This window comes from Pleurodeles waltl, chromosome 1_2, assembly GCF_031143425.1.
Source record: "Pleurodeles waltl isolate 20211129_DDA chromosome 1_2, aPleWal1.hap1.20221129, whole genome shotgun sequence".
In the NCBI taxonomy this organism is placed as follows: Eukaryota; Metazoa; Chordata; class Amphibia; order Caudata; family Salamandridae; genus Pleurodeles; species Pleurodeles waltl.
The window spans coordinates 977,402,674-977,422,716 of NC_090437.1; the positions used below are offsets into that span (position 1 = coordinate 977,402,674).

Here is a 20,043-nt window from a genome sequence, read left to right on the forward strand (position 1 = left end):
AAGCCCGTGTTAACGATGTCAAAGCAGCACAGAGCCTAACACAATCGGTGTTGATGTCTCTGGAAACTGTGTCGTGAGACAAACGGTTTGCACCATCTGGTGGCTCCCTTTCTGGGAGTCCGCATTTTATTATATTTTACCATTAGAAATGATCTGCAGCATTCAGAGCACCGCATACCAAAGTTTAGGTCGTCTGAAAAGCTTTAGTGAAAGCGAAACATGAAAATGTGAGACCATCTCGGAGTAAATTGAACTATTATGACCCTAAAAATTACCTCACTTAAAAATGATCCGAAAAATGAGTGCTAAAAGAAATGCGGAATAAAAGAAAATGCAATGACTGCATCTACCACAATGCCATGGGGCTTTACTGAAAGCCCACAGGTGTGACTGGTTCTGTGGAGCGATGATTGAGCCCTAGCTACTACAGCCTCGGATAGCCTCAATGTCTAACAAGGAGGAGTGGGGGAGAGATAAACAGGGGTGCACGATGGATAGAAGCCCTTCCCAAGTGCAGCGTTTTGAGGAGTTGAAGACAGAGGAACTCAGTGCACCAGGACGATTTGGAATAGGTAGGCTTAATGAAGGGACTACGCATTTAGTGCAGATAGGTGATACATTGGAGCGAGCAAACATTTATGTTAAATAGCAAATTAAAGTAAGACTGTCACTACGTGAATATACTCCTCTGTAAACGCGTCCTTTCACTTTAGGAGGTAATGCCTTTCTTGGTGAGGGGGCGGGGCTACGGCTGAGCTTTCGCTACACTGGTGATAATCATTGCACAGTATAGTGCACTCACTTAACGCGTAAAGTGTACAAAACGTGCTTCTTGATGTGTTTTTAGCAAGAAAATAAATCGAACGCGTTCCAACGTACTCCCATCAAAGCGTGAAGCAAGTTAAATAGTTTATAGAAATAAGTCGGTCACTTAACAAGGAAATGACGGTGCATCACACGGTCCCCGAGGTAATGGTAATTATGAAGAATATGTTTCCCAAGTAGCTTATGTTAAATAATTGTTGACGAGCATCTTTGTATGAGGTAGCGCGTGTGGAAAAACAACTGAACTACGCCACGCAGCAAAAGAACACTGGAAGGTATAGAAAACAGGTGTGATTTCCTTTGAGTGCCCTAATATTGCTGGCTCAAAGTACAGCGCCTTGAGTAATCCGGCGGTAGGTAGGACCTCGAAGACGAGCAGCGCAGGACAGGTGCAACGCGCAGTCTGTAGTTTACACCCTTAGCAACCAACAGCGTAACCGAAAACTGCAATAATATTCCGGGTAGGTAATTCCGAAGCTTTTTGAAATTGCAAGCATTAAATGGCAAACAGCCTGATATCGTTACTTTTAAGCAGGAAGCGCTTCACCTGAGAAGCAGTATGTCTTCCTATGACAGATATCTGGCAGCGCGTGGCATTATTATATTCTGGTGCACTATAACTCTACATCGTCAGAACTATGATGGAAAAGTAGGCGAGTTATATTGAAAACATTTTGTAAATGAGTGTAAACGGTTTTAACATTAACTTCCCGTATCATACTTTCGTGTTATTGAAGCAGCCATTACAATTTCCTTGGTTTTTACTCTGAGTTTGTGTTCAAGTACTTACATCGAACGTGTTATCCACCTTGCCATAGGTCAGGGTGATGTTTAAATCACTGTGTCATGGCGTCGGTGCCCACTTGAGGAGCGTGTTGTGTTTTGCTGCGCTCTGGTACCGTTGCTAATAGTTTAGGAAAGAAGGTTTACCTAACTTTAAAAACTCTGATTTAATGGTACGTTTTTTTGCTTTATTTGGACTGAAACATTTCGAACAGAAACGCTGTACATGGTGTTTTGGCCGTACATCAGGGCATTAGGCGGGGTCCGGGGAAGAGAAGTGGCGTAAATTAGTAGTGCTTCGAATAGGAGCTTGAGGAGGAGTGGGACTGTATGACCTCCTGATTCTCCTCCTCCAGCCACCCCCCCCCCCCCCCCCCCCCTTTGCCTGATGTCCGATTATGTCAGGATAATTCACAATTTAAATGCAAGCATGTTATTTGCTAAAGCAGCCACGTTTTCGCTTCGGGTGGTTAATTTCACATATGCATTGTGCAAGTGAGCAGTCAACTTTTTCTTTTTAATCGTGAGCATAGCAGATTAGCGACATTATCGAAAGTGAAGTGATTAGTCTCGGGATGGTGTCTGTGGACAGTGTGTTAGTCACCCACCACTCTCCATTGACAGGAGATTGCGAACCACATAAATGCAGCAAACAAACTAGCAGCTCAAGAGATAAAATGAGTTGACCAACCGATCCTGCCCCTTCATACCGGACCTCTGTGCTGTACCCCACCCGGGGTACCCAGATGTCGGCGTAGATCAGAATCCGGATGGACATGTAAGGCCTGTCGTATGGAGAGGTTGTGCAACACATCTCAGGCTACCATAATCTCGCCCACAGCTTCTGGGGTGTACATAAGCATGCCCTCATCATACAGTCAAGACGTCTGAATTGCAACTTGAGCACCCCAATAGTGCGTTGAATTATGGCTTGTGTAAATGTGATTATACCTCTGATGAGATACTGTGGTTGAACTTCTGTAAGATGTGAGGAGATAGGGGCGAGAGCATACCCGGCCGGCATCACCTGCAAAAAAGAAATGTGATTTAAAAAAAAAAATAACAATTGGACCTCCATTCTAAAGCATGCAGTGTGTTTAAGGGTAATGTGCACATATTGTGTTGTTGTGATTATTTTTTATGTTTGAGATGACACCCCCAGATACAAATGTAGGCCCAGTGTGAGGTGTTGTTACTTACCAATAAGCCACATGTCACCAAAACCCTCTGCAACCAAATGACGAAAAAGAGGCGACTGTTGGAAAATGTAGCCCGTTGTGGCATACACATCAGTGAAGCAGCCCCTGGCATCACAGACAGCCCGCTCGCTGCTGGAGTGCTACCTGTGTCTTTTGTGGAAAAGCTGTGCAGTGTGGGGATGTGGCTAAAGTGCCACGTGGGTGCAGTCAGTGGCACCTAGCACACAAGAAAAGTGGGCAAAGGAATATCATTCCCTTGCCATCCTTGGCCTTTCCATCAGTGACTGTGGCATGGTGATAAACAGGTGCACTCTTCTGTGGGTGCATCTTAGGACCTGTTGTAATCAGAGAGTGCCTTGTCTGTGAAATGCAGTTTTATCAGAAAAGATAAGACAGACATTAGATGTCTGGAAAGCTTCAGTACACATGAAGTGGTACGCAGTTAGTATTTTGACATAGGCTGTGATAGGCTGGAAGTGGGAGGTTAGGGTATCTAGCTCCTGCTCCCAGTCAGCAACCATGTCCAAGGTCACATTACTTGAGAAGCCGTGTGTGGCAATCACTACTTCACGGGACATCCCAAGGATGTTGATCCTTTGCCTGTAAACCCTCTATCTCTCCTCCTCAAATAATTCCTCTTCAAAAGAAGTAGCACACCTATAAAGACATTCAACAACATAGTGAAGGAAGGAAAAGAGATTTGGGGTGTGAGTTCCTTTCTTATGTTGTCAGCCTGACTGTGATTGGGCTGCTGCTGAAACTAGTTTCAGCTGGAGATGGTGGTGGAGTTAAGAACAGTAACTCCTTTCATTACCAGGCGTGTTGTAAGTGTTGCAACCCTTATTTAGTAAATCTTCCGCATTTGGTTCTAAGGGAAAATTCCAAAGATATACCAACACACTTCCCCAGATTCTCTCATGAAATAGCTTTTTAATTGCAGGCTCTCCCTATGGTAAAGTATAGGGGAAAGTAAAAAAAAAAGAGAATTTTCTTTAAAAAAAATTGTAAAATATTATTGTAATTTTGATATATTTGTTTTAAATGATTGGCAAAGGAAAAAATGCTTCAGTGCAGTTCATTAAAATTAACATTAAATATTTAATTATTTTAAATATAAATTATATTTTAGTACTTTTTAGAAGTTTTTTTTTATTTAAAAATAAAATTACCAAATAAAGTAAAAGAAAACGCATAATAATTCACAGAAGTGATGTATAGAAATAATTTCCCTCCCATTACAATAGACGTGTAACTGCTTTATGCTCCAGTGTTGCACAGACTCACTTTTAACACCAGCATGATCTCAAGGAGGCTGTTTAGATGCAAATGTCCCCTGCATGGTGTGCAGTTGTGTTCCCTTGTCCTGAGTGCCATATTATGTGTCTGTTGGACCTGGCCTGTTTTACAGGGTCATCTCCAAACTTTTGGCCTTCCTCCTCCTATTTTTCTGACCCCTTTTTGTTGGTTTTAGGACTCCGAGCACTTTATCACTGCTGATCAATGCTAAAGGGCATGTGCCCTTCCTTCTAAACTTGGTATGATTGGCTTGCACCTGGTTGGCACGTTCAATTTACTTGTAAGTCCCTTGTACAGTGGTATCCCTTATACCCAGGGTCTGTAAATTAAATGCTACTAGTGGGCCTGCAGTGCAACTTGCGCCACCCACTGAAGTAGCCTTTCAAACCTGTCTCAGCCCTGCCACCTCATGCCTGGATGCACAGTTACTGCCACAGGGACCTGGCATCTAAATTTACTTGCCAGGCTTGGAAATCCCCTTTTACTACCTATACGTCAACACTATTTGCAGGGTGCTGTGTATGTAAAAGATAGGGCATATGTCTTTATGTACTACATGTCCTAGTAGTGACAAAGCCTATTTACTTTCTCACTACTGTGAGCGCTGCTTCTCTCATAAGATTGCATTGGAAATTCCCTAAAATATGTCTAAGTGGTATTGTCTGATCTATGAGGGGTGTTGTGGGCATGTTTGATATGGTTGGAATGATAGTGAGAAATGCTGCTTACTGGTGAAGGTGTTTTTTTACTATTGTAGAAATACCACTTTTAGAAAGTGGGCATTTCTCTGGGCTTATGACTGGTGATTTGGTGTTTTACAGCTTGACTCCAATCTACGTCTGGGGCAGAGTGACAGTTTGGCTTTGTGCATACTTCTCAGACAGCCTATACACAGGGAGGGTGGAGGTGTCACAAGTGTATATCTGCATATTGAATGGTTCTCATGGGCTGGTAGAGGTGGGGCACCCCTGCATTTATGAAGGCTGTGCCCTGGCTTCACACAAAGGACTCGTTTATCCCCTACTGATGTCTGGAGCCAGTGCTGGTGGAGAAGGGGGACATTCCTGGAACTGGTTAGTGCTGATTGGAACCCCCTCCTCCCCTTTGTGGAGGCTATGCAAAATGAGTATAAGTACAGGGGCTGTCCACCCACAATTTTAGACACTGTATAGACTTGGAACCAGATGCTGCTGGAGGGGGACTGTGACGCTACAAGGAATCGCCACTGGACTGACTTGTGATGTGCTGACCTGAGGTCTGCTAAGCCCTAGAGAAACTGCCACTTATTCTGCAAGGACCATGGTGAGCTGGCCTGCTGTTTTCCCTCTGCCCTGTGTTTCCCCAGTGATCTCCAGGGGCTGGGTGGTCTGCCACCCCCTTCTCCACTCTTTCTGCTTTGAAGTGCGTGGAGGGAGTTTTTGGGTGGCTGACCCCTGAGCGAGAAGACCGTTGCCTTCTTTCAATGTGCAGAGTAGAGCACAAATAGAGCGCTTCTTGTTACTATTTTCAGAGTGGGCCGAGCGCTTCATGGCCTTCTGAATCAGCACGTGAAGAGCGCTTTGTTTTGTCTACCTCGGATGCAGGAAAGCACTTCTGTGTTCCTATGTGGGTGGCCTACTCCCCCCACCTCAGGCAGAATGGAGAGGAGCCCGCCAGCAGCCTCTCGGTGAGCTGAAGCACTCACTATTGGTGCCACTGGACCACACGCAAGCCCTCCCTTCTGCCGGGCAATCACCGCTGCACTCTGGGACAGTGGTTGGAATGCTGGGCTTACGCACCTTGTCAGGTGCGGGTGTGCTGGTCGAGGGAGCAGGAGTGTCCCCAGGACACAGACGCTGGCTGGCAAGGAGGACCAAGGACGGCCTCCGTGCACCAATTGGCAGCGGCATCCTGTGTTTGCCTAAGAGGAGCTGGGGCCACACTGCATGCTGATCAAATGATTGATTGCAACATTGATAACAAATAAGGGTTGGATCTGCAACCCCGTCTGTGCTCAGAAGGGGTGTGCCCTGCTCACTCAAAGCTGCTGGGTCCTTACCGCTGCACTGCGCAATTGTGGGCAGTTAGATTTTGTCAGTTGGGGGAAGAGTGTCCCAGGAGCAGTGCAGAACCACCTGTTGGGAATGATCTTGTCTTTGGAGCCCTCACTACCGCGACCGATGTGTGGGGTCTGTGATTACTGCCCTCTTTGTAGAGAGAGTTCCGTCGCTCTGGGGCATTCTTGTAAAAGGTGTTCCTAGGGGTATTTCTGTACATGTCAGAGTTCCCCAGTGTATTCTTTTCCCTCATCACTTAAGCTACACTTCCCTGGTCGGATGTGGCTCTACTTGTCGCTTTTACTCAGGATCCACATTACCTGCATTGGGAGGGTGTGCCTATGATCTGCCTGATGGGACTGTGTCATCTGATGTTCATTAAGGATGATGTCACATGTGTTGTGCAAACTCTTTACACATTGCCTCTGGGATACGCCTGACTGCTCATGCCAAGCTAACAAGGGGGTGAACAGCGGTTATCTTGGGTGTGTATCTCCCTCGCACTGTCTAGAGTGGTGGGTTCTGACTGGCTGAGGTGCATACCCTGGCCAACTAGAAACACAATTTCTAACAGTGTCTCTAATATCATGTGTTTTAAAATGGTAGTCCTAGCTTCAGGGACAGGCCTAGGGTTTAGAGCCTAGGCCTGTCCTTTGACATGAATGAGGTCCTCGACCTGTCCTGTAACCTGGAGAATCGTACCATGTGTGCCCTCATTGATGAGCAGACAATAGACTACTGTGCCTGTTACAGATTAAACTCTTAGAGTGGTGGTGGTAGCATACCATGTTTTGTTTTGTGAATCCATAGTTGTGACCAGACCTTTCTACGTGTTTCATTGGATTGGAGGCTTACTGGCCCACTCATGTAAAGTTCCACTTATACGCTCTTACCCAGATCCTAGCTCTAGCATCCCAAGTGTATTTGACCGTGTTTTGTGTATGTGATCTGCATGGTACATGCATGTTGTTTGTAAATGTGCCGGAGTAATGGAGTCCTGCAGGAAGTTGTAAGCCTAGCTTGCAGCTCAAGATGGAGCTGGGGTTGTTTTCCCAGACAGTGGAAACATATTGCTAACGCTGGAATGAGACGACTTGGACACTGAAGTGAGGGAAGAGGAGAAAGGGCTCCTTTAGAAATGTAGGCCTTTTGCTTAGCCTCGAGCTGCTGATTAGTCTTCCCAAAGAACGAAGATGAAGAGGTAGACCGTGAGACTGATAATTCGGCTGTGCAGGGTGAAGGGGGATCCTGTGGGTGAGACTCGGCCTTTAGTCTTTCCCGCCTTTCACATGCAGGCTGAGTTGGTGCCTGCACGGTGACGGGAGGACCGGCAGCTTCAAACAGCCAGTCTGCACTTCGAGATCGCCTGCCTTCCTCACAGCGCTTTCCCAGTAATGGGACACACTGTTTTGCTTTGCACCCTACGCCCTTTGTAAAAATGTAACTGTATTGACTTTATAATTGAAAGATTCTCATGAAATTTGATTAGTATTTTTTTCCTGCCAAAATGGAGATAGAAAAAAGAAATAAAAACAAGTAAGGGCCGCTTCTACCGCAGTGCTGTGGGTCTTATTTAAAACACTAACCGGTGATAGGTTGTGTGCTGCATGTTGACTGTATGTTAACTCAATCTGTGTTGATGTCTCTGAAAATTGTGAGTTTTGGGTCAAATGATCTGCACCGGTTGATTGCTTTATTTTTGGGAACAGGTACTAATGTATTTTACCATTTGAAATGGTCTGTAGCATTCTGAGCACCAACTGGCTATGTTGGTGCCTGAAAAGCTTTAATGAAGGTGAAACATCATGATGTCGGATTATCTCAGAGTACATTTTCTGTGCTGACTCTACAAATCAAAGATTACCTCACTGACAAGACCTCAGAAATGTTGTGCTAAGATAAGGAATTGAGACTAGAAAATGCAAGAACTGCATTGACCATAATGCCATGGGGCCGTACTGAAGGCTCACAGCTGTGAGGGCTTCCGAGTGGTAGCTCCCCACCTGCCACAGTCTGAAGCCTTCACTAGCTCACAAGATGGGAGAGAAGGCAGAAGATACACGGCAGGGGAGGATGTGGGCTGAAACCTCTTCCAAGTGCAGCTTTCCGAGGAGCCGGCCGGGTTCGTGCGTGTTTGTAATAAGTGGAAAGAACCAGCGAGGCGACCAACAAGCAAATCTTGAAAGAGATGGAATAGACAGATGACAGAGTGGAGGGACTACAAACTTTGGGACAGAAAGATGATAAAATAGAGCGGCAAAACATTTAAGTTATTAAACAAATTGAAGAACAGCTTTAAGGCTGTCCCTCGTGAACATATTGTCATATGCAAACGCGGACTTTCACTTAAAAAAAGAGTGGTGCTTTTATGGGTGAGCAGGCGAGGCTACGGGTGAACTCTCATACGGTACTTTGGTATAAACTTTGCACGGTATGTACTCAGTGCTTAAAGTACACAACACGCGGTTCTAAGTGTGTTTTTAGACAATAAACCAGTTCGCACCAATGCACTACTTACAATGCATGTACCAAGTTAAATAGTTAATAGAAATAAGCGGCACCCATAACAAGAAGGACATAGTAGTGCATCACTCAGTTCGTAATAGTAATTATGAAAAAAATGTTTCCCAAATCGCTTAGCTGAAATTATAGTTGCCGAACCTATTTGTATGAGATTGACCTATGCCATGAAAGAAATAAGGGCATTTGATGTCTTTGCACTAATAATGTTGGCTCAAAATACAGCTTCCTGATTAATCCAGCATACGTTTAGAGCTATGATGGAAAAATTGACCCAATATCTTGAAATAACATATTTGTGTAATAAAACTGGGTTTTTGCAGGTTTCCCCCAGCTTTGTGCTCCATTTGGACTACTAGCTGTTGGTTTTCAACTTGTAGGAAAGCACTCTTTTTGGAAGGTTACCCCCTCCTTTTTGCCTGATTTCTGATGTGGCTTCGACTGTTAGTGCACTGGGTCTCTGCTAACCAGGTCCTCAGTGCAAGATCTCGTTCTCCAAAACTACACAATTGGCACACACTTTAGCACCCACTGTAAGTCCCTAGCAGTTTGTTCCCCTGATACCTAAGGCCTGGGGTACTAAGAAAAGTCCCTGAGGGCTGCAACACTAGTTGTGCCACCCCCATGGACCCCTCACCAAACCCATGAAGTGCTGCCATGCAGACTGTGTGCGTAGGTGCAGGCTAAATCGAAAACACAACCTGTCACACACCCCTGTGTGCCAGGTCTCCTATTACTGTATGTGCCAGGTGTAATATATGCAATAGCACAGTGGTTCCCAACCTTTGATATCTGTGGACCCCCACTTTATCATTACTGGAACCTGGGGACCCCCACTGAATCATTATTGGAATCCAGGGACCCCCTACTGAGTCATTACTGAAAGTTGGGGACCCAATCTGTTAATATTTCATTTTCAAAGCAGTTGCAGACCCCCTCAGGAGGCTTCGCTGACCACTTGGGGTCCCCGGACCACAGATTCGGAACCACTGCAATAGCAGATATGCCCCTTCTAAGTCTCTGTCGATTCTGAGACATAGTAAGTGAACAGGGAAGCCATTTTAAATGCATGTGTTGGACACTAGTCGTTATGAGTTCTCCAGCTACATGATGGCTTCTCTGAACCCTGGGATGTTTGGTATCAAACTTCTCTAGAATAATAAACCCTCACTGAATCCAGTGATAGCGTTATTGATAAATGCACACAGAGGACAGCTTAGAGGTGCCCCCTGAAAACCTATCAGCCACTAATGTACTGACTGACTGGTCCTGACCAGTTCAGCCACCACAGATGGTTTTCTGCCTCCCTCCCACCCACCCACCCCCCCAAAATGTGAGAGCCAGCACTCTTGAGGGCCAGAGACAAAATCCTGCACTGAGCGGGGGTGTTATCACCTCACCCAGGCAGGATGGACATTCCAGGGCAGGTAGCTTCAAAGGCCTAGCTGCCTTTGTAATGCGACCCAGGTCTCTCCATATGATGGGGGTTACCCTACCCCACTGTCTTGACCCCACTTTTTGCAGAAGCACATGTTTGAAAATTAGGCAGATTAGGAGGTGTGCCCACTTCATGCCAGTCCCACCATTAATGTGGATGAGCTGAAGTGGACACCACTTTTCAAATTCCTCCATCTTGTTTGGAAGGAATTGCGCCACTAGAGTTAGGATTATGCCCATTTCTCAGTGGGAGCGGTCATAGAAAGGGTATAGTCACCCTAAAGGTGGGCAGCCCATTGGCTACCACCTGGCGCTCCCTTTAATGCCCCTAAATAGAATATTTAGGTGTCACCCCTGAACCCTAGAACTCAGATCCTGATGACTTAAGACGAGGACAGAGAAGAGGTGCACCCGCAAAAGAGGAAAAGAAGAAGCAGCTAATCACACAGGACTACCTATTGACTTCAAAGGACTCTGGCCAAGAAGCCAACTCGCCCTGCCTGCAATAAAGACTGAAGTCTCCTTGAGCAGTGGACCTGCACTGGAACAAAAACTTCAAGGAAAAGACTGTAGCTGCTGGAGCCTCAAAGATCCAGCACCTGAAGTAACCACTGCACCCGATGTCCCTGACCCGAGGTGAAGCCAACCATCAGTGCCAGTGCGGTTCCCCAGGTGCCCATAGACAGAGTCCAGTGTGATCTCACCAATCTTAAACTCACCCGAGACACCTGCAGCCTCTGCACGCAGGCCCCCTCTCGCACAGCCTTGGGATGAGAGAAAAACAGACACCTTAAGCAACCACTGCACCTGTCGTCCCTGATCCCATCTGAGGTAGGTCACTGGTGCCAACGATGTCCCCCGGCTCCTAAGAGCACAAGTCCACTCCTGTCGGACTCCCCAACGACACCTGCAGGCTCAACACGCAGGACCCCATGACCGTGAGTGCTCCCAGACAAGAAAATCTGATGCCTATGGACACCCCTGCATCCGTCCCCCCCTGGGCCCTGGAGAAAAGGACCAAAGGTGCACCTATGTACCCAAGCACCCCAAGTCTACTACCTACCGGCTTGTTGTCCCTGACTGGCTTCCTAGTCAAGGCCTGCAGACTGTTTGTCATGAGGTCCAACTCCAATAGAGAACCATTGGGCACCTGATGCCTTAATGCACTCTTGCATCCGGCCACCCTAGTGCTGCCCGGTGTGGCTTGTTGGTGTGGCTTTGATCAGTGCCCAATATTTACCTTTGCTCCCTGAGGTCGACCTCGTAAGTCGTTGTTAACCCTTTGTTTGCTGAACATTGTTTTCCTCCATAGGCTAACATTGAGAAAACTCAGAAAATTGCAGTGTTGATTTCTGACACTACAAAGTATTTCTGCTTAAAAGTCTACTTACTCGATTGCGAGGTTCTTGGTTTTAAACCCTCGGGTGCCCAGGACGAGCTGGTCTCACCCTCGGCTACGGTTGCCCGTTGCCGAGGACAATACCAGCTCGTCCTGCTATAGGCCTTCTGGGGGAGCCCAAGGGCCAAGCACCCCCCCTCCCTTGGGCAGGGATGGAAGGGAAATTGCTACCCCCTCCCACCCCTGCCCCACCAACCCCCCTCCCTCCCCCTGCAATTGCGTGCTGACCTCATCAGGGCCCTAACCCTCCATTCTGGAAGCTCAGCTTCCAGCATGGATCGGAAGAGAAATGCAAAAGCATTTCTCTTCCAGTCACACGGAGGGGGGCGAGAGAGGCATGAAAGAAGAGGAAAGGCCTTTCCTTTCTTTTCATGCCTCTCCTTTCATGTCTCTCTCTGTGACCGGGCAGCAGAAATGCCACTAGACACCAGGGAATTTTTTATTTTTATTTATGCATAAGGGGAGTGACCCCTTGGGCAAGGGCCGATCCCCAGGTGGGCAAATAAATTTTACGGCTATTTCGGCCCCCCAGGGGCAGATCGGCCTAATATAATTAGGCTGATCTGCCCCCAGGGGGCGCAGAAACCCTTAGACACCAGGGATGTTTTTTTTTTTTTTTTTCTTCAATGTAAGGAGCGACCCCTTAGGCAAGGGTCACTCCCCTGGGGGCAAAATTTAACTCTAGGCCGTTTCTGCTCCCCTTGGTGGCAGATGGGCCTATTTTTATTAGGCCGATCTGCCCCGCCACTAGGCACCAGGGATTTTTTTTTTTTTGCGCCAATTTCACTCAAGGTGAGCTACTTCTTAGGCAATGGTCGCTCCCCTGGAGGGGGGGGGGGGGATTTGTTTTAGACAATTTCTGCTCCCGTTAGAGCAGATCGGCCTATTTCTGTTAGGCCGATTGGCCTCCTGGCACTAGGGATCGGTGTTTGAGTGGGGAGCCCCTTGGGCATGGGTCGCTCCCAATGGGGACACATTACTGTTGGCCATATCCGCCCCTCTTGGGGGCAGATCGGCCTATTTTTGAAAGGCCTATCTGCCCCCAAGGGGGGGATAAGGCCCACCAGAGACCAGGGGAGATTATTTTTTCAAAATGAGGGTGAGGGCCATACCCCCACCCCAAATAAATGGGGTAAATGGGGACAAAGTTGTTCTGCCCAATGGGGCAATTACCCCCGATCCACACCCGGGAGGGGGGGTTAGAAAGTCTTCTAGATGCCAAGGAATGTAAAAAAAAAAAACTGAAGGGGGTAACAGTCTTTCAGCTATTCCCTCGCACACTAAAACATCTTATCCCATGGCAAGCAAGAGGACATTTGATTATTTTGGGCTTTGTTTTTACATTTGGGCCATGAGAGCTTGGCTAACTCCAAATCATCCCACTTGGAATGGTGATGGCTGCACTTTTTGGACTTTGGTACGCCGCCATGTAGAAAAATCTACAAGACCTAGACACATCTGAAAACGAAACATCTGGGTGAGTCCAGGGTGGTGTGCTTAACATGCACCTCGCACCATTTTCTTACCCACAATGCCCTGCAAACCTCCAACTTTGCTGGAAATCACACATTTTTCCCACATTTTTGTGATGGAACCTTTCGGAACCTGCAGGAATCCACAAAATTCAAACCACGCAGCATTGTCACATCCATACCGATTCCCTGAGGGGAATGTTAGGTGTTAGGGAATTTGTCCCGGTGCAGTGATTCCACACACAAATGTGGGGAAATGTTTTTTTTTATTTTTTTTTTTAGCTAAACTTGAGGTTTGCTGAGGATTCTGGGTAAGAAAACACTGGGGATCCACGCAAGTCACACCTCCCTGGATTCCCTCAGGTGTCGAGTTTTCAGAAATGTTTGGGTTTGGTATGTTTCTCTATATGGCTGCTGAGCCGAGGACAAAAAACGCAGGTCCCCGCCACCGCAAAAACGGGTAGTTTAGTATTTGATAATTTTGATGTGTCCACATAGTGTTTTGGAGCATTTCCTTTCGCAGGCACTCGGCCTACCAACCCAAGTGAGGTATCTTTTTTTTATCGGTAGACTTGGGGGAACGCTGGGTGGAAGGAAATGTGTGGCTCCTCTCAGATTCCAGAACTTTCTGTCACCGAAATGTAAGGACAAAGTGTTTTTTTTTTTTTTGGCCAAATATTGAGGTTCGCAAAGGATTCTGGGTAACAGAACCTGGTGAGAGCCCCACAACTCACCCCATCCTGGATCCCTTAGTTGTCTAGGTTTTAAAAAATGCACAGGTTTGGTAGGTTTCCCTAGGTGCCGGCTGAGCTAGAGGCCAGAATCCACAGCTAGGCACTTTACAAAAAACACGTCCGTTTTCAATGTAAAAAATGTAATGTGTCCATGTTGCGTTTCCTGTCGCTGGCATTATACCTAACCATGCAAGTGAGGTACCATTTTTTATCGGGAGACTTGGGGGAACACAGAATAGCTGAACAAGTATTATTGCCCTTTGTCATTTTTTCCTTTCAAATGTAAGACAATGTGTAAAAAAAAAAAAAAAAAAAAAAAAAACTATTTTGAGAAATGCCCTGTAATTCACATGCTATTATGTGGACCCTGAAATTCAAAGATGTGCAAATAACCACTGCTTCTCAACACCTTATCTTGTTCCCATTTTGGAAATACAAAGGTTTCCTTGATACCTATTTTTCGCTCTTTATATTTCAGCAAATGAATTGCTGTATACCTGGTATAGAATGAAAACCCATTGCAAGGTGCAGCTCATTTATTGGCTCTGTGTACCTAGGGTTCTTGATGAACCTACAAGCTCTAAATATCCCCACAACCAAAAGCATCCAGCAGACGTAACCGTATATTGCTTTCACAAATCTGACATCGCAGGAAAAAGTTAGAGTAAAAAGTGGAGAAAAATGGCTGGTTTTTTTTTTCACCTCAATTTCAATCTTTTTTTATTTCAGCTGTTGTTTTCTGTTGGAAAACCTGGTAGGATCTACACAAATGACCCCATGATGAATTCAGAATTTTGTCTACTTTTTAGAAATGTTTTGCTTACCGGTATCCAGCATTGGTTTCACACCCATTTCTGTCACTTACTGGAAGGAGGCTAAAAGCACACAAAATAGTAAAAATGGGGTATGTCCCCGTAAAATGCCAAAATCCCTAGGATGTTGAGGGGAAAAAAGGATGCAAATCTGGCGTGGGAAGCTTATGTGGACAAAAAGTTATGAGGGCCTAAGCGCAAACTGCCTCAAATAGCCCAAAAAAAGGCCTGGCACCTGAGGGGGAAAAGGCCTGGCAGTGAAGGGGTTAAAACATATATAAAAGGAAGTGTTAGCAGTTAATTGGTCTCAGATTTATTCTTTGAGTGTGTGTTTCATTTATTGCCTCTGTGCGTACAACAAATGCCTATCAGTACCCTCTGATAAGCCTAACTGCTCGCCCACACTACCACAATATAGAGCATTAATCCTATCTACTTTTGCCTCTGCAAACCAATTAGGGATCCATTGGACTCTCTGCACAGTGTACTTCTTTTTAGTGCACCATATGGAGAACCAGCTTCCTACAAGAGTGCACTGCGGCTTGATGTCCAGACCTCAGTGCAAATGTTCTTTCCCTTTATGAAAGTATAAATTGAATTGGACACCTCTAGTCGGCTTTGCTGACTTATAAGTCCCTTGTATATGGTACCAAGGGCATGTAAGGTTAGCTGTCCTCACAGGAGCTGCAGCACTGGTTGTGCCACTCTGTGTGACAAAGTGAAAACTCAACTTTCAGCTGCTATTGCAGACTGAAAATGTTGTGCATTCACTGCACATCTGACTTTGCCATTACCATTAATGTAAAAGTCACCTTAAGTCCCTTAAACATATACATGTCTCCTCTAAGGAAGGCCTACGTAGCCCTATGGCAAGGAGCTGTATATTGTTAAGCGATATATATAGATATAGATATAGATATTTTTTGTATATGTCTATGCAGTAGAGCCCTAAACTGTCGGTGTTTGCTGAGGATGGTTGAGTAGCCTTATAAGGTATTTGAAGAGTTAGCAGTTGTCACTCCAATGCATCTAACTTCTGACAGAGGCTACCTAACCTTATCATGTAAGGTATCAAATTAAAGGGGATACCAAATGTGGCTCAATGGTGCAGTTGACATTTATGCCCACTTTAAGGCTGGCCACTTCTGTGAAAGTAGCAATACTTTGACCCAGCTAGTTCAGTGACTTCAGAGTCGCAGGGACAGAGACAGGATTCTGCCTGACTGGGGAGACATGTAAATGACCCTCAGGTTGAGAAGAAAGGCTGTTGCCGCACTAGAGGTGCGACCACCACGAACGGGATGGGCTGCAAAGGGTGTTAGTGAGAAAAGCAAGTTTCAAAGCATGATGCTGCCTTTGAAGTGCCACTGTGACAACATTCCAGAGCAGGAAGCCCTTTGTTTCCTTTGTTTCCCCTAGCAGGCTAGAGCCAGGGGTAAAGGAGGGAAAACCGGTTTTAGAACCAGTTTTCCATTGGTGATCTTCCCGTGGTAACCATGCTCCCTGGAGTGAGCTACCAAGGTCCTCACACTCGAGGAAGACCTCAGTCATGTTGGTCATGGCAAGCAAAGTGCATTCTGGGATAGCCAGATGCCACACATCACCAGAACTGTCACCAGCTAGTACGAGGGGACCTACTAGCCCTTTAGCTAGTGACCAAGTTGTCCCCTTGGGGCACTTTATTGAGATATAATGGGCACCCTTGCCACCCTAGAAGTTAGTACCTGCTGGATTTGGATCAAGGACAAGAAGACGACCGCTCTTACCCCTTTGAAGTGCATGTAGAGAGGCTGCAGCACCGGAGTGACTGCACCTACTGCACACTGGGCTTGTGGAATTTGACCCTGTTCTTCATGGCTGGCCCAGGAAAAAGTTGATTTTTGGCCCCAATCCCCTGCAGAGGCTCCAAGGATCAGTTGGCTGGTACCCTGGAACCTGCAACAGAGACACAAGCTGAAAGAGCCCAAAACAACAGAGTGGTAGCCACTATGGAAGTTTCCCTGCTACCAGTCGCCAGGTGCACCAACAAGGGAGTCTGAAATGGCCAAAGTCTGCACCATGTCTGCTGTGCCTGGGAGAGCTGTCAGAGACCGGACTCGTTGGACTATGAAGACACTAACCCCCACCAAAGGTTTGCACTGGAACTGCTGTGTTGCAAGAAAGAAAGGTCTGCATCAGCAGCCCTTTGACCCCTGTATAGAGGACTTTGTGGGACCCTAAGAGCTGTGGTTGGAGTCACCCCTACTCACCTGTGGACCAAGGACATGACCATATTTCACCCCTGTGGAGCAAAGAGCCTCAGGAGCATCCATTGAGCACTTTTAAGCCTGTAAAGTTTGGAACTTGCTTCTCGGGTACCCTGGTGGCCAGATAACTGTCCAAAGTTTTCGTTTGAAACTGCTAGACCAAATATCCTGGTGGATTTGGTCACCCAAATCGGGTTGGAGTTGCTGAACGTAGTTTTCCAAAGCTTGCAAATTTTTTACTTGCCAGTGCTTTTTTACTCTGGATGTTAATATTTTTAAATGCTTTAAAAAATCATATCTCCGGAACCCTCTGGTGGATTTTAGTAATCAAGGACTCTAAAAATTCATAAAAATATGCACTCATTTTATAGAGTGTTGTTGTGTCTCTTGTTTGGTGACCTTTTTTTGTTTCGTTGTTTGTTGTTAAATGCTTTACGCGTTATTTCTTTGCTAAGCCTCGCTGCTCTGTGCTATAGCTACCAAAGGATTGAGCTGACTGGACCCAAGGAGGCAGCTACGAGTGTACCGCACCACAAGGCCCCACCCTTGCCATACGGTACACCCATTCAAACAGTGTTTCTTTGCTAAGCCTTGCTGCTCTGTGCCATAGTTTCCAAAGGGCTGAGCAGAGGGTTGAGCAGACTGGACCCAAGGAGATAAATACGAGTGTACTGCACCACAAGGCCCCACCCTTGCCACACAGTACACCATTTTCTTAAAATGTGCAAATTCAAACAAACTGTTTTGGAATTAATTTCCTGTACCATACTAATGAATTATTGCAGCAGCAGCAACTACAATTCTTTCTTTTAAGTTAGGTGTTTTTACGTTCGTGGCCATATTTTAACAGCAAGCTTGTAACCCACCTTGTCATAGACCAGGAGCTGCTTGTTTGGCTGTGCTCTGGTATCGCTTCTGATGATTTAGAAAAGACCGTTTAGGTACATTGAACCCTCTTGTTTAATGATACATTTTTTAAATGTATTTGAACTGAAGCATTTCGAACAGAAATGCTGTGCATAGTGTTATGGCCGTACATCAGGACGTAGGTGGCAAAGTTGTAATGCAGACTTTTTTTTAGCGCAGATCATTGATGCAGTTAAGGGGTGCAAGGGGAGCTGTGCCCCGCCCCGGCTCTTTGTTGTTCCCTAGGGACCCTTTGCCTGGAGCCCGGTTATATCAGGATGAATCATTGCATTTTACAATTTAAATGCAAGCATTCAGTTTGCTAAAGCAGAGACATGTTCTGACACGGGCACTGGGTGAGTAATTTCGCGAATTAATTTTTGCATTTAAAAAGTAAAAGACACACAAATAATGCAGTGCGAGTTGCTTGAAAAGTCCCTTGTCATAATAAAGATCTGTGGCACCAAAATGAAAGCATGAGCCTGGGTGTGCTGCGTCGGAATGGGCCCCTGACAAATTTCTTTCCCAGCAGAAAGGAAGCTTTGGGTACAGCCCATGATATCCCTAGTGGGGGGACTTAAGTGGTGGTAGACTCTTCAGGTACAATAGATAGTGCAGCAGGACCAGTGACACCTGTACCTGGGATATTAGGAGCCAACAACCTTCTAACCCTGGATTTCTTTCACTATTCAGTCAGTGGGTGGATAACGTATTTTCCTTGCTTGCACCAGGACCCAGGACACCTCTGCCTTTCCTGGGCCTTTCCAAGAAGCAGTGTCAGGAGGACATGCCCCAGCAGGCATCGTAGTCGTGGATGTAGAATGTTGATGCACTCTTTCAGCATTTATCGCTACAGGAGGCTAACACTCAGCAGCAGGTTTTGGCCAGAGGGCATGGCTCTACTCCCAATGCTCTGTGGGCAGCCGGTCCTCACTGCCCATCACTGACAGCAGCAGGCACCAGAGCTGGCCACAGGACCTGGCCTCCATATCCTGCACTACATCTTTAAGCAACCACCTTAGCTGCGGATAGCCTTTGCCTGTGTGCAGTGGGATTGGCCACAGGGCCTGGCTTGGGGCCAGCCCTTGCATCCAACGCTCTACAGGCAGCCAAAACTGCAGCTCACAGTCATTGACATTGTGCTGCAGGGTTGGTCATAGGACTATACCTGTGCTCCACTCTCTGTGGGCTGTACACGTGGGTGGAGGCTAGGGAGTTTGGGGGGGTGGGGTGTTGGCCATTGGTCCTGCCATCTGTAACATCTTTGGGCCCATCACTCCTTGAGCGGCAAACCTCCTACATGTGGGCTTATATAACAGGGTTGGCTGCAGGGTTATGACTCTAACCAACTTTCTGTTGGCAGCCAGCACCTGCAGCACACAGCCATGTGTAGTAGGGGTTTGCAGCAGTATTTGAGCTCTGGTCAAGCCCTGCACCAAACCCTCTGCAGGTGACCAATCCTCCTTGTGCATGCCTTTCTGCCTTCTCCTGCAGGTTTGACTGCAGGGCATTGCCTCTGGCCAGCCCTCCACCCAACTCTCTATGGGCAGCCAACTCTACTGTACATGGCCTTTGGCTGTACGCTGTGGGGGTTCGCTGCAGGGTCTGGCCATAAGCCAGGCCCTGCACTCAGCTCCTCTTGGATGACCATCCCCTGCTGCGGACAGGCATTTGCTGTGTGCAGTGCAGTTGCTCATGAGGCCTGACTTCCTTGTCCTAACCCCTGCAGCTCTTCCTCAGCTGAGCACAGCCTTCAAAAATGCATTGCTGTGCTAGGCCCAGGTTCCTCCCTACTGCCCGCTGCCAACCCCCATGTGTGGCTGCAGGAAAACAAAAAATGCCTTTCCTGTGAATGCTTGACCTATCCATAACTACACTAGTTCTGTTGCCACCCGTGAGCAATATATACTCAGTGGAAAAAAGATCAGTTAAAAACTAAGTTATGGTTCTAGTTAAATAAGTAAAACCATTGAAATTTGTCCGTTATGGTTATAAACACAGAGAACCCATGGCATAATGCACGGCATCTGCCATGATGTTCTCATGTTAACTGGGTTTTTTTTCTGAGCCATTGACAAATAGGTATTTTGTGCTTGGTGGACACCATGAAGTATGGCATACCATGTGTGCACTCATAACCTTAATTGGTGAATTTCAGTATTTTTTATACCTTTGAGCCAGAAACGTAACTCTGTTTTTAAGTGATTTTGTTTATCAGTGAATTTCATTTTTATAATTTATACACTATTATATATATCTCTTTCCAACCCTGCTGCACACAACCGTGAAGCCTACATTGATTCTATAGTGGCATCTCAGGACATTTAAAAACCACACAGCTTTTGAGCTTTCGGTTTCTGATTTCACCAGAATTTCTC

General features: G+C 46.4%; 1 protein-coding gene across 2 annotated transcripts in view; it reads left to right on the forward strand.

The window, feature by feature from the left end:
* Positions 1–474: 474 nt before the first annotated feature.
* The window catches only part of LOC138246638 (uncharacterized), a 403,830-nt gene continuing 384,261 nt past the window's right edge, over positions 475–20,043 (forward strand). Inside the window, exon 1 of one of the 2 annotated variants that reach the window (XM_069201360.1) lies at positions 475–572. The gene's annotated coding sequence lies outside the window, so the exon portion shown is untranslated. Of the gene's footprint in view, positions 573–1,179; positions 1,287–20,043 lie in introns of those variants that run through there. The other variant, XM_069201371.1, reaches the window with a different exon arrangement.